Below are 13,415 nucleotides of genomic sequence, written 5' to 3'. Positions count from 1 at the left end.
TACAACCATCATCACTATTTCCAAAATAATATGAAAATTTCCTTCATGCTTCATGGAGTATACTAAATAATTTAAGCTGTAGTTTAAATTACAGAACTGTAATTTAAGCTCAGATTTATATAATGTATATATATAAATCTCCACTACAAATTTGCAGGGGAATGGAGATCTCACTTGTTGTTTTACCTTTCTTTTTTTTTAATTTTTTTATTGATTATGCTGTTACAGTTGTTCTATTCCCCCTTTCATTCCCCTCCACCCTACCACCCCATCCCCACCATTACCCCCCCTTTAGTTTATGATCATGTGTCTCAAGTCCTTTAGATTCTATATTTCCCATGCTATTCTTGCCCCCCCATCTATTTTCTATCTACTGTCTATGCTACTTATTTTCTGTACCTTCTCCCCCCTTCTCCTCCTCCCACTCCCGTTGCTAACCCTCCTTGAGATCTTCATTTCTGTGTTTCCACTCCTGATCTCGCTGTCCTTTTAGTTTGCTTTTGTTTTAGGTGTGGTTGTTAATAACTGTGAGTTTGTTGTCCTTTCACTGTTCATGTTTCTTTAACTTCTTTTTCTTAGATAAGTCCCTTTAACATCTCATATAATAAGGGCTTGGTGATGATGAACTCCTTGAATTTGATCTTATCTGAGAAGCACCTTATCTGTCCTTCCATTCTAAATGAAAGTTTTGCTGGATAGAGCAATCTTGGTTGTAGGTCTTTGGATTTCATGACTTGGAATACCTCTTTCCAGCCCCTTCTTGCCTGTAAGGTCTCTTTTGAGAAATCCGCTGACAGTCTGATGGGGACTCCTTTGTAGGTGACTGTCCCCTTAGCTCTTGCTGCTTCTAGGATTCTCTCCTTCATTTTAATTTTGGCTAATGTAATTATGATGTGCCTTGGTGTGTTCCTTCTTGGGTCCAACTTCTTTGGGACTCTCTGAGCTTCTTGGACTTCCTGGAAGTCTATTTCCTTTGCCAGATTGGGGGAGTTCTCCTTTATGATTTGTTCAAGTAAGTTTTCCACTTGTTGCTGTTCCTCTTCCCCTTCTGGTACCCCTATACTTCGGATGTTGGAACGTTTAAAGATGTCCTAGAGGTTCCTAAGGCTCTCATTTTTTTGAATTCTTGTTTTTTCATTGTTTTTTTATTGGATGTTTCTTTCTTCCTTCTGGTCCACTCCATTGATTTGAGTCCCAGTTTCCTTCCCATCATTATTGGTTCCCTGTGCATTTTCCTTTATTTCACTTAGCATAGCCTTCATTTGTTCATCTAATTTGCAACCAAATTCAACCAATTCTGTGAGCATCACATCCTCATTATCAGTGTTTTGAATTGTGCATCTGATAGGTTGGCTATCTCTTTATTGCTTAGTTGTATTTTTTTCTGGAGCTTTCATCTGTTTTTTCTTTTGGGCCATTTTTTTTGTCTTTTTTTTTTAACTTTTTTAAAATTGATTATGCCATTACATTTGTTCTATTTCTCCTCCTCCATTCCCCTCCACCCTGCAGCCCCCCCCCCACCATTCTCCCCCCTTTAGTTCATGAACATGTGTCTCAAGTTCTTTAGATTCTATATTTCCCCTACTATTCTTACCCTCCCCCCTATCTATTTCCTATCTACTGTCTGTGCTACTTATTTTCTGTACCTCCTCCCCCCTTCTCCTTCTCCCACTCCCCTGTTGCTAACCCTCCATGTGATCTTCATTTCTATGGTTCACTCCTGATCTAGCTGTCCTCCAAGTTTGCTTTTGTTTTAGGTGTGGTTCTTAATAACTGTTAAGTTTGCTGTCCTTTCACTGTTCATCTTTTTTATCTTCTTTGTCTTAGGTAAGTCCCTTTAACACTTCATATAGTAAGGGCTTGGTGATGATGAACTCCTTGAATTTGATCTTATCTGAGAAGCACTTTATCTGTCCTTCTATTCTAAATGAAAACTTTGCTGGATAGAGCAATCTTGGTTGTAGGTCTTTGGTTTTCATGACTTGGAATACTTCTTTCCAGCCCCTTCTTGCCTGTAAGGTCTCTTTCGAGAAATCCACTGACAGCCTGATGGGCACTCCTTTGTAGGTGATTGTCCCCTTATCTCTTGCTGCTTCTAGAATTCTTTCATTTTAATCTTGGCTAATGTAATTATGATGTGCCTTGGTGTGTTTCTTCTTGGGTCCAACTTCTTTGGGACTCTCTGAGCTTCCTGGATTTCCTGGAAGTCTATTTCCTTTGCCAGATTGGGGAAATTCTCCTTTATTATTTGTTCAAGTAAGTGTTCCACTCGTGGCTGTTCCTCTTCCCCTTCTGGTACCCCTATAATTCGGATGTTGAAACGTTTAAAGATGTCCTGGAGATTCCTAAGCCTCTCCTCATTTTTTTGAATTCTTGTTTCTTCATATTTTTCTGTTTGGTCATTTTTTCCTTCCTTCTGGTCTGCTCCCGTGATTTGAGTCCCAGTTTCCTTTCCATTACTATTGGTTTCCTGTGCATTTCCATTCATTTCAGTTAGCTTAGCCTTCATATGTTCCTCTAATTTGTGACTAAAATCAACCAGTTCTGTGAGCATCCTGAACACCAGTGTTTTGAACTGTGCATCTGAAAGTTTGGCTACTTCTTCATTACTTAGATTTATCAGCTCTGGGGCTCTGAGTTGTTCTTGAGCCATGTTTTGATCTGTTCATGCCTGTTATGTAGGAGGAGAGGCGCCTTGGTGTTTACCGGGGTGGGGCCACCCAGGTCACAGGTTTGTGACGCTGTATGTGGGGGCAGGGTCAGAGAGGGAGCAATGGCGGTCCTCTCTGCTGGCCCAGTCCGCCTCACCGCTCGCCCCCACCTGCTTATCCAAGTGCAAATGTGCAAGTCTGCCGCCCTGCGCCAGTCGCTGGGCCCTGCGAGATCTGTCTCAACGCTTGCCTCTTCACTGGTTTATCTGCATGCAAATGAACGACCTACTGCAGACAGCCAGCAGCGCCTCTTCCCTGGCTTCCGCCTGTAGCTAGCCTGCACCTGGGATCCGCGCCCCCCCCCCCCCCCCCCCGGCTGCCTGTGCACCGCCCGGTTCTTTTTTGCCCAACTGGCTCCGCTTCTGGTTTCGCCCCTCTCACCAGTTTAGCTGAGTGGTCCCTTATTTCTGGACTCCGTATTCGATTTTCTGTGTGGTTTGGTTATGTTTATCGTTGTTGAAACTTTATTGTTTTTAGATTTGGTTGTGTGAGGACGAAAAGTGTTCCCACCTACGCCTCCATCTTGGCGGAAGTCCCATTTTTTTTTGGTCTTGATGCACCTGTTACATAGTGAGTGGTGCCTTAGGTGTTCACCAGGGCGGGGCAACCCACATCAGTGGGCTGTGGTGCAGTATGTGGGGGAGGGGTCTGAGAGGGAACAATGGTGCTTGCTCGGCTCTCTGCTGGATTTCAGTCACTTCCTCCACTTCCCCCAAGCAAACTGGGCCCTCCTGGTGCTGGTTCCCAGATGGGTGGGCTTGTGTACGTTCTAGGACCCTGTGGGTCTGGTCTCTCCAACCAACTCTCCTGTGAGACTGGGAGTCTCTCACAGCACCTTAACCCCCACAGGTGTTTTCAATTGGTGATTTGAGGCTTTATTTCCCCTCGCAGGAGCCCTGGGTTGCACCATCTGTCTTGCTGCCCAGTTTTGCTTGGTTTATCTGCGCACGAATATGGGACTGCCCGGTCTGCCAGCCGCCCTGCACACTGCACCGTGCCCCCCTGCAATCTGCTGCCTCACTGGGTCCTCTAGCTGCCGCTTTGCCGTGAGTCCTCTCTGCCTGGCTGCCCATCTCCACCCCTCCTACCGGTCTGGATGAATGTGTCTTCTTTAACTCCTTGGTTGTTGGACTTCCATATAGTTCCATTTTTTGTCAGTGCTGGTTGTTTCTTGTTTTTAAATTGTTGTCCTTATTTTAGTTGTGCGAGGAGGCACAGTGTGTCTACCTACCCCTCCATCTTGGCCAGAAGTCTTATCATGATATTAATTTGCACTACCCTAATGGTTGATGATATTTAACATCTTTTCCTGTGTTTACTTGCCACCAATGCATCCTTTTTGGTGAAGTATGTGCTCAAGTCTCTTGCCTATTTTCTAAGTAGATTCTTTTCTTAGTGTTGAGCTTAGAAAGTTATTTTCTATTATGTATTCAAGTCATTTTTCAGATGATTTGCAAATACATTCTCTCATTTTATGGCATGCATTTTTCTTCTTAACTGGGCCATTCAGAGAGCAACAATTAAATTTCGATCAAGTGTAACTGACTGACTTTTTTTCTTTTAGGGATTGTGTTTTTAGTGTCATGTCTAAGAACTCTTCCTCTAACCCTGGGTTGTGGACATTTACTCCTGATTTTTTTTTCCTAAAAGTTTTATAGTTTTACATTTAGATCTATGATTCACCCTGAGTTAATTTTTGTATAAGGTGTAAGATTTAGGTAAAGTTTCCTGTCTCTTTCTTTCTTTCTTTTTTTGCCTATAGATGCCTCCTTGTCCCAACACCATCTGTTGAACACTATCTTCTCTCCCTTAAATTGCTTTTCTCCCGTGTATAAAACAGCTGACCAGACCTGCATGGGTCTACATGTGGACTCCACTCCACTGATCTACTTGTCTATCCCTCCACTGCTACCACTAACTTCATTCCTCCAGCAACATAGTAAGTCTTAGAATAGGAAGTATGATCTCTCCAACTCATTCTTTCTTTCAAAAACTGTTTGTTATCCTCATCCTTTTGCTTTTCCAGAAGAACCAAGTTCAAAGTTGGAGAGTTTTATGGACATCTTTTGACATTATCTCATCAGAAAAAGAACAGTTGGTATGCCATCCATTAGTATTCTTATATGAGAATGGCATAGAAGGATTAAGAGAAAATGAAAATCTTCACATCTTTATTCACTCTTTCAACAAACAGTTATTGAGCATCTATGTGAAAGACTGTTCTAGATGCTAGGAACAAGAACATGGCCATTTCCATTTATATAGTACACTAATTTCATTTGCTTGATCTCCAAAATGCCTGGTTATAGTTTTCATCAAAACCTATGAAAAATAGAACCAGAGCAGGGAAACAGGGAACAGACTGACAATGACCAGAGAGGAGGGGGGAGGGGGATAAGGGGAAAAGAAGGGGAAGGGACTAGTCAAGGAACAGGTATAAAGGACCCATGGACATGGACAATAGGGTGGGCACTGACTATGGAAGGCAGGGTGGGCAGGGCATGGGAAAGCAACATGGGAAGATTGGGACTCCTGTAATAAAACAACAATAAAAAATAAAATACCTCCTGTTGTACAGTTACAGAAAGGAAAAAAAACCTATGCACAAAGATTGCTGGCACTCTGGTGATGGAGATATCACCAGTTACAAATAAGGACGTGGAGGCTGAGAGACAGAGGCTTGTCAGAGGCACTGGATGTGCAGCGAAGGGCTGGGGCCTCACAGAGCCACCGTGCTGCACCTGTGCAGGGGTGCCAGCAGGCTCTGACTTAGTTTTCCCTACAGGAGACCCCACAATGCTCTGTGTGCATCCAGAGATCTGAAACCCTCCAGCACACTTGGGGAACAAAGCAAAAGCAAGGGCACCCAGCGGGGACAGTGGTGCATATGTCAGGGCTCCCAGTCATCCTGACCCTGGGCTCTGCACCTGGCCACCTCCCCTGGAAACAAACCCCTTCAGACACCAAGGCTCTGGTGCCCAGGCTGCCTCCCCAGCCCCAGTGATGCCACTCAGTGTAGCTTAGAAACAGAATGTGGGATGACACACAACTCCAACGAGCCTTGCCAGAAGCAAAGGCCCCCACAGGTGAGGCTCCTGGGGTTTCTCCTAGAACAAACGTGCCCCAGGCTCACCTGAGGAGTTCCCACCAAGCTCCAGCAATAGCGGAGATGGCTCACAGGACCCTGTTCTGGACTGGACCCACTCAGAGATCATCCCAAAGGGGAGGACAGCTGTGAGCAGAATGCCGTGGGGGACCTGCTAGCTCCGGTGCCACCTGCCCAGGTCCCAGCTGCTATGAACATTTTGGTCACAAGGCAAGGGGATATCCTTCTGCCCAGATTTCTCAGGTACTTCCTTCCCTAGAGACACCCCAGGTACAGAACACCTGCACACAATCCCCTACAGGTGTCATATTATTTATCTTGCTGGTGTGTGTGGGTGTTTAACATAAAACTCCCAGAATTAGAAAATCAACTAGAGATGGAAACAGGTGGGAACCATGACCCCTGGGCAGAAGTACCAGCTAGAAGGACTCAGGGTCCCTGGCAGCAAACGCCCTGTGGTAGCTCTGCCAGCCTGGGCACTGCAGACAGGACACCTGCCAGGGGTTCACACCTGAGCCCTCACCACCAGCTGTCTCCACAGCCACCTCCCCGCAGGCTCCCAGGTGGCCTCTGCTCCCTCCCTGCACTCGGCCCTGCCGGCAGATGGAGTGCAGAGTCCTTCCCTATGGGGCCCAAGGGCAGGCCTGCAGCCCCTTTGCTCCTTCACCCCCTCCTCCTGAGGACCACTTCCTACCCAGCGCTGCCTGAATCTCCTGTTTAAAAAAAACCTAACTCAGTCTATCTATTGGCAATGAGAGGCTGGCCCAGCTCATCCTTCCAGAATCCTCTCCACCCACCCAAACCTGACTTGCAAAACTGGGCCAAGGTCTTGGGGGCCCAACTGCTAAGGAAACCAAATCTATCAGAACACAACAGTGTGAGAGACACTAGGTGCACCCCCAACTTGGATTATTCCCAGCTAGCCACAGCCCATCCCAACACACACAGCGACGGCATGTGAACTCTGGAGCACTGTTCTCCAGGCTTGGAGGCATCCAGTTTCTAGCAAGAAACCTCAGTGGCTGCCTGCGAAGGTGTCCTCCTCCCCCGGGGCACAGGCGGAAACTCACTCTCCAGGGCCTGTTCTGAGACAGGCCAGGGGCTCTAGGTGGAGCATGAAGAGGTAGCCAGGGAAGCAAGGGAGGCGGAAGGGACAGCTCACACACTTGGGGCTCACTGTGGGCACCATGAGGTTTGCAGTGAGCAAGTGAGTACATAGTTTCCAAAGTCAAAGTCACAAGTAGGTGACTGGAACACTAGGATGTAAATAAACTATTTCTACTTAATTGCAAAAATGCACTTCCTGATTGTTTTTAAACCAAAGATGAGCAGATACTAGAAAAGATATATTACAGACTGGTATTTAAACATAAGATAAAAGCAGGTTTCTACTACCCTCATCTGTACCCACAGATGTCTCGTACTTGTGCTATTTGGTTGGATGCCTCATTTCTCTTCCTCGCTAGGCTTCCTAAAAAAGCTTAGCTTGGCAAGCATGCCGGGGGACTAAAGGGTGCCTGTTTAAAGGTAAAAATAAATTTCTCCTACCACACTAACATTCTGTAAAGTGAGTTATCAACATTCTAAGGTTGAATGAATTAAAAATGGATATGAACCAAGAGAGAAGATTTAATATATTCAAGCTATAAGGGCTTACTACAGAAAGGCATAACTAACATGACAGTTTAGTCACGGTCTACCCCGATGGGGGGGTTTCTGTAGCCCTACATCGTTGGAAATGCCTTGCAGATTAAACATGTTGCTTCCCTTATTCACAGAACCGTGCGTTAGATCTGTGAGGAGGAACTACACACCTAACTAGGACTAGAGCTGGCAAAGCTATGAAATACCTAATAATCACATTTGTTTTATCATGGGTATTTCATATCCTCGAAGAGCTGTACTATTCTAGGATGTGGTAATTGAGGAGTAAATATGACCTGAACTTACTGATAATCAGAGGGCGTCTGAGACTGAGACGCCAGGGGGGGTCCATCTACCCTGCCCACGGGCCTGAAGTCAGCTGTTTGAAGGAACTGGGTCCTAAGGATTATAGGTGAGCAATTTTTGCAGGATGTCCACATTCAAGCAGAGATCAAAGAAATTCAACTAAAAGAATTGTAAACCGACTGCCATGACTATAGCAAAAATAATTTTTAAAAGATATTAAAACTCAAATCTGAATGGAACTAAGGCAGTGGAAGGAATCAGAATATGTGAAATTCCTCAAATAAAAATGTATTAACTTTAAAAAATTGTGCCTATGTCACATACAATAAAAAAAGCAAAACCCTTTACACTTTTTGCAGAAAAATAACATGACAGGGTAGGGAAATGGGAGTCAGAGAATATTTTGGGGAACCAATAAATACCAGATTGGAAAGGAACTAATATCCAAGTTTCACGCCGCACATAAGTCCATCTGAAATTAACCCCCAAAAGTTACATAAAAGTCATAAAATAAGTGGGATAGAGAAAATTAAATGGCATAATCAGTTCAGCTATGGAAGGGAGATCGCCTCTATTTTTCCCCAAAGCCGGAAACTATTAAAGGTAAAATGGATGGGTTTAAATAGGAAGAGGAATACTTTTTCCATAGTGAAATTAGCATTAAGGGGAAAGGAAATAAAGTTAAAGTAGTGACCAGGTAACTAATATATTTTGAATAGTTTTATAATCCATCATTCAACAAATATTTATTGAAGGTTCCGTACCAGGCACTGCTCTCGGTGCTGGGAAGGCAGGAGTAAACAAACAGAGCCGCACCTCAAAATCACTGTCTCCACGCTGGTCACATCTAATACTTCCTTTTTTCTAAGTATATTTTATTGATTATACTATTACAGTTGTCCAATTCCTTTTCTCCCCTTTATCCCCCCCAGCCCCACACCCCCCTCCTTGCATCACCCCTTTGCCCTTAGTTCATGTCCAGGGGTCGTACATATAAGTTTATTGGCTTCTGTTTCCTATACTGTCTATTTTGTACCTATCAATTATGCTACTTATTCCCTGACTCTTCCCCATTCCCCTCCTCCCCCTCTTCATTGATAACCCTCTGTGTGATCTCCATTTCTGTCATTCTGTTCCTGTTCTAGTTGTTTGCCTAGTTTCTGTCGTTTTTTAGGTTCAGTTGTTGATAGTTTTGAGTTGTTGTTATTTTACTGTTCATAGAAGATGCGGAACCCTTCCATTTTAAATGAAAGCTTTGCTGGGTAGAGTATTCTTGGATGTAAGTCCTTGCCTTTCATGACTTAGAATACTTCTTTCCAGCCCTTTCTTGCCTGCAAGTTCTCTTTTGAGAAATCAGCTGATAGCTTTATGGGAACTCCTTTGTAGGTAATTTTTTCTTTCTCTCTTGCTGCTTTTAAGATTCTCTCTTTAGCCCTGGCGGACTGGAGGCCTGGAAATATTTCTTCTTTTTCCCCTCTTTTTTAGATTCTCTCTTTATCTTTAATCGTGGATAACCTGATTATGGTGTGCCTTAGTGTGTTCTTCCTTAGGTTCACTTTCTTTGGGACTCTCTGAGCTTCCCGGACTTCCTGGAAGTCTATTTCCTTTGCCAATGAGTAAGTTTTTCCTTTATTATTCTGTCAAATAAGTTTTCCATTTCTTGCTCTTTCTCTTCTCCTCCGGCACCCCTATGATTCGGATGTTGGAGTGCTTAAAGTTGTCCCATAGGTTCCTAAGCCTCTCGTTATTTTGAATTCTTGTTTCTTCATTCGGTTCCAGTTTGATGCTTATTTCTTCCTTTTGTTCTAAATCACTGATTTGAGTCTGTGTTTTCTTCCCTTCACTGCTGATTCCCTGGATATTTTGCTTTATTTCATTTTGTGTAGCTTTCATTTCTTCCCTCATTTTGCAACTGACCTCAGTCAATTCTGTGAGCATCCTGATTACCAGTGTTTTGAACTCTGCAGCAGATAGATTGATTGTCTATCTCCTCATTGCTCACCTCTTTTTCTGGAGTTTTGATCTGTTCTTTCATTTGGGCCATATTTCTTTGTTTTAGGCACCTGTAATTTTGTAAGGGGGTGGAGCCTTAGATATTCACCAGGGCAGGGCAACCATCTTTGCTGCGCTGTGGCACTGTCTGGGGGGGGAGGGGCCAGAGAGGGAACAGTGCTGCTTGCTCACTCCACTCTAGCCCCACTTTCCACCTAACTCTCCTGTGAGACTGGGACTTTCTCCTGCCATCACAACCCCTCAGTTTTTACAGCCAGAGGTTCTGAGTCTTTCATTTCCCGTTCAGCCAGCCCCGCCTGGCCCCATCTCCGCCCCACCTCCGGTCTGGATGAATGTTTCCAGATTTCCATGGTTGTCGGGGTTCCATGCAGTTTGACTTTCTGGTGATTTTGGTTGTTTACTGTTTTTAAATTGGTTGTTATCCTTCTTTTGGTTGTGCTAGGAAGTAAAGCATTTCTACCTACACCTCCATCTCAACCGGAACTCCTCCAGGGATTGTTCATATTGTAATATTTCTAAAAGGTCAAAATCCAGAATAATCTACTAAATTGGTTCAAAAGCTTCTCTCTCAACTTCTAGATTCAATATCACCAACCAAGAAATATAAGTTATTTAAAGATATAACTATACATACCTTAATGAAAATAGAGATAAAATCTAATATGTGAAGAAAAAATCAGACAAACATACATTATCTTAACACTGTACCAATTTTTAATATGCTGTTAGCAGAGAGCAAACTGGTAACATGTAATATTTTAAATTCTCTGTCTCCATAACGCTACTGTACAAAGGAAATTTTTCAAAAGGAAAAAACATATAATTTAAATCGAGTGGTTTACTGGGAACTAAATGCCTAGTACAAGATTAATGGTTAAACTACAGCTTAGTGCTGTCCAACAAAAATATAATGCAAGCCACAAACATCACTTAATTTTTTCTAGTAGCCACGTTAATAAAGAAAAAGATACAGGTGAAATTAATTTTAATAATATATTTAACCCAGCATACAAAAAAATCTTATCCTTTTAACATGTAATCAGTAAAAACTTATTAATGAGCTATTTTACACTCTGTTTTTCTTTTCTTGGTACTAAGTCTGGCTGGCTCGCAACAGGATCACCAGGGGAAATCCGGTGTGTACTTCCTATACACAGCACATCTCAATCTGGACTGGCCATGTTTCAAACACTCAATAGCTGCATGTGGCTTATGGCTACAGTATCAGACAGTGTAGCCCAGCAGTTGCCAAGTAAGGGTGATTTTGCTTGCCCAGGGCACATTTGGCAATGTTTGAAGACATTTTAGTTGTCACTACTAGTATCTAGTAGGTAGAGGTCAGCAATGCAGCTGAACATCCTGCAATGCCCAGGAGAGCACCCCAAAATAAAGAGGTATCTGGTCCCAAATGTCAGCCATGTTAAGGCAGCCCTAGATAGTTAAACAGCTAAGCTGGTACCTGACTCACGCTGATCTAGGCAGGTGGATATATTTTATGAGGCCTGTTTTTTACATTATGATGCTTTAAATAATCCTTTTTAGAAGTAACATTTTACAGACTCTCCTGAGAAGGGATGAGGATCCCCACTTCTCTTGATTTTTCTCCAGGGTCACTACACACAGACCGAAAGCCTCTCCATGGCCAGAGGACACAGCCACAGGGACAGGCGTCCGCAGCAGTTGGCTCTTTCTAAGGGGTAAATACTGCTTGATCCAAGAGTTAAGAAAACGTTAAACAAGGAAATCCTACTGCTATGTATACCTTCCCAAGGACTATATGACTAAAGACACTGAACATTTTTTTTCCTGCCCAAGTGATGCAGACACATCAGGGTGGGGATGCTAGAGAGTTAAAAGTGGACAATGAAATTTGGGCTCAGCTTGGGTTGGAACAAAGGCCAGAGAAACACAGTCACATACCTGCCCCTCTAGTAAAGGAAACAAGGAGCATTTGATCCATAAGCAAACAGAGATGCTTGTACAAGACACGTTCCCCGCTCTGTGTGCACTAACGCTATGCCCGTGACTGTGATAACTGCATGCACCCACCACACTGCAGGGACACCACTTACCTGGCCTGGCTCATGTCATTTTCACAGGCTGCCACAGCAGTATGTCTAATGACAAGGCAACCACGGGCTTTCCCCCTATGTGGAGACCACTGAGACAAGCTACAGGGGCCAGAAATCATTCTCCAGGCTGAGCAATCCCTTCCTGACAGCGGGACAATGGCAGGGTAGCCTTCCTGACCCTGGGGACTGAGGATTTAGCCAAGCTCTTGTGAAGGCAGAGAATGGCAGGCAGCAACAGGCAACCCAGAGGTGCCTCCCAGCTTCCAGGGGTTTAAAGGCTGTGCTACCCCTCCTGTGCGGCACACCCTGCAGACGGCAGTCTCCAAGGCGCAGTCAGAACACCCGACAGCATGCTTTCCCTCCCCCTCCTTAGTTCACAAGACCTGAACACAAACCCAGAACCGGCAGCCTCTACTTTTCAACCCTTCTGGCCCAGGCAAAAGCTCTTCTGTCCCAGTCCCCTCGGGTGACACAGGTTTGAAGGGAATTGTACAATTTTAGGTACAGGTTCCAAGAGACTCAAAATATTAAAAACTAAATTCAAAAGAAACTAAAATTTTCTTTTAAATGAACAAAATTTAAAAAGATGAAGTCCTCCCAAGACCAGCTGACACCAGGTTTTCCCACCTCCCCTACCCCCAAATCAAGGAAACCTATCAAGGACATTTCCTCTTTCAGTTCTCATCATATCTGCACATCAGGGTTATTTCCATTATCCTGGCCATCCCTAGCTCTTCCATTAAGAACTTCCAGGTGGTGGCCACCACAGTCAAGAGGGACAGCAAAATGCTACGATGACATCTTCACGGGGAAGAAGCAGAATAGAGTAGAAAGAGCCTACTCCTGCGTCAGAGAACTGGTAACCTCAGCCCTACACCTCAGCAGCTATGAATGAACTTATGCATCTCATCTGTAACTACCAGTTCACTCATCTCTGCTTGTGCTGTGTTGGACCTCATGCTGAGGACAGCTATTCATAAACCAATGGATAGAAGTGCACATCACCACCAGGGTAAAACAGGTGTTTTCATCATCTAGAATTACTCCATAATCAGCAGGAATTGGAGGCCTCTTATTTGCATAAATAAGCTAACTCCCAAGGAACTTATTCAAAGTTCCTATTACATTGGGGTGTGAGATTAACTTTGTTATTGCAATGATAAGGTTTCAAAGGATTACACTGAACTTGAATCACAGAGGGGAAAACCTTAGGGAAACACTTGGAGCCTCACTGGTTGACGGGATAGAAGAGACTGCATCCCGTGAGAACCAGGGCAGAGGTTCTCAGTGCGGCTGCACAGCAGAGTCACCAGGGGCGCGTTACAACAACACGGATGCCTGAGCGCTACCCCAGAGACCGGTTTAATTGGTCTGGGATGGGGCCTTGCATCAGTATTTTTTTGAAAGGCTCTTCAAAAAATGCAGCCTGAGCTGAGAACCATTGATTAGATAGTGGAATACTGTCTTTTGCATTTGACAAAATGGCTTAAGATTTTCAGGCTTTGACTTGAAAAAAAAAAAGCCAAAATGAAATTTATAAATAAAACTCCTTTCAGGGCCTAG

The 13,415-nt window shown here is 44.0% G+C and overlaps 1 protein-coding gene and 1 non-coding gene across 4 annotated transcripts in view; one reads left to right on the top strand and one right to left on the bottom strand.

The window, feature by feature from the left end:
- Window positions 1-13,415, bottom strand: part of ABCC5 (ATP binding cassette subfamily C member 5) — an 84,177-nt gene that overhangs the window by 57,418 nt on the left and 13,344 nt on the right. The gene's annotated exons all lie outside the window — the stretch shown is intronic.
- On the top strand, window positions 7,506-7,636 carry LOC119056477 (small nucleolar RNA SNORA18). The gene has a single exon (XR_005083894.2). It is a non-coding gene; the product is annotated as a small nucleolar RNA SNORA18 (small nucleolar RNA).

The sequence above is a fragment of the Artibeus jamaicensis genome, unplaced genomic scaffold (assembly GCF_021234435.1).
Source record: "Artibeus jamaicensis isolate MK-2021 breed Jamaican fruit bat unplaced genomic scaffold, CSHL_Jam_final scaffold_474, whole genome shotgun sequence".
Taxonomy (NCBI): domain Eukaryota; kingdom Metazoa; phylum Chordata; class Mammalia; order Chiroptera; family Phyllostomidae; genus Artibeus; species Artibeus jamaicensis.
Note: the sequence above shows the minus strand (reverse complement) of the source record. Positions and strands in the feature narration are given on the sequence as shown.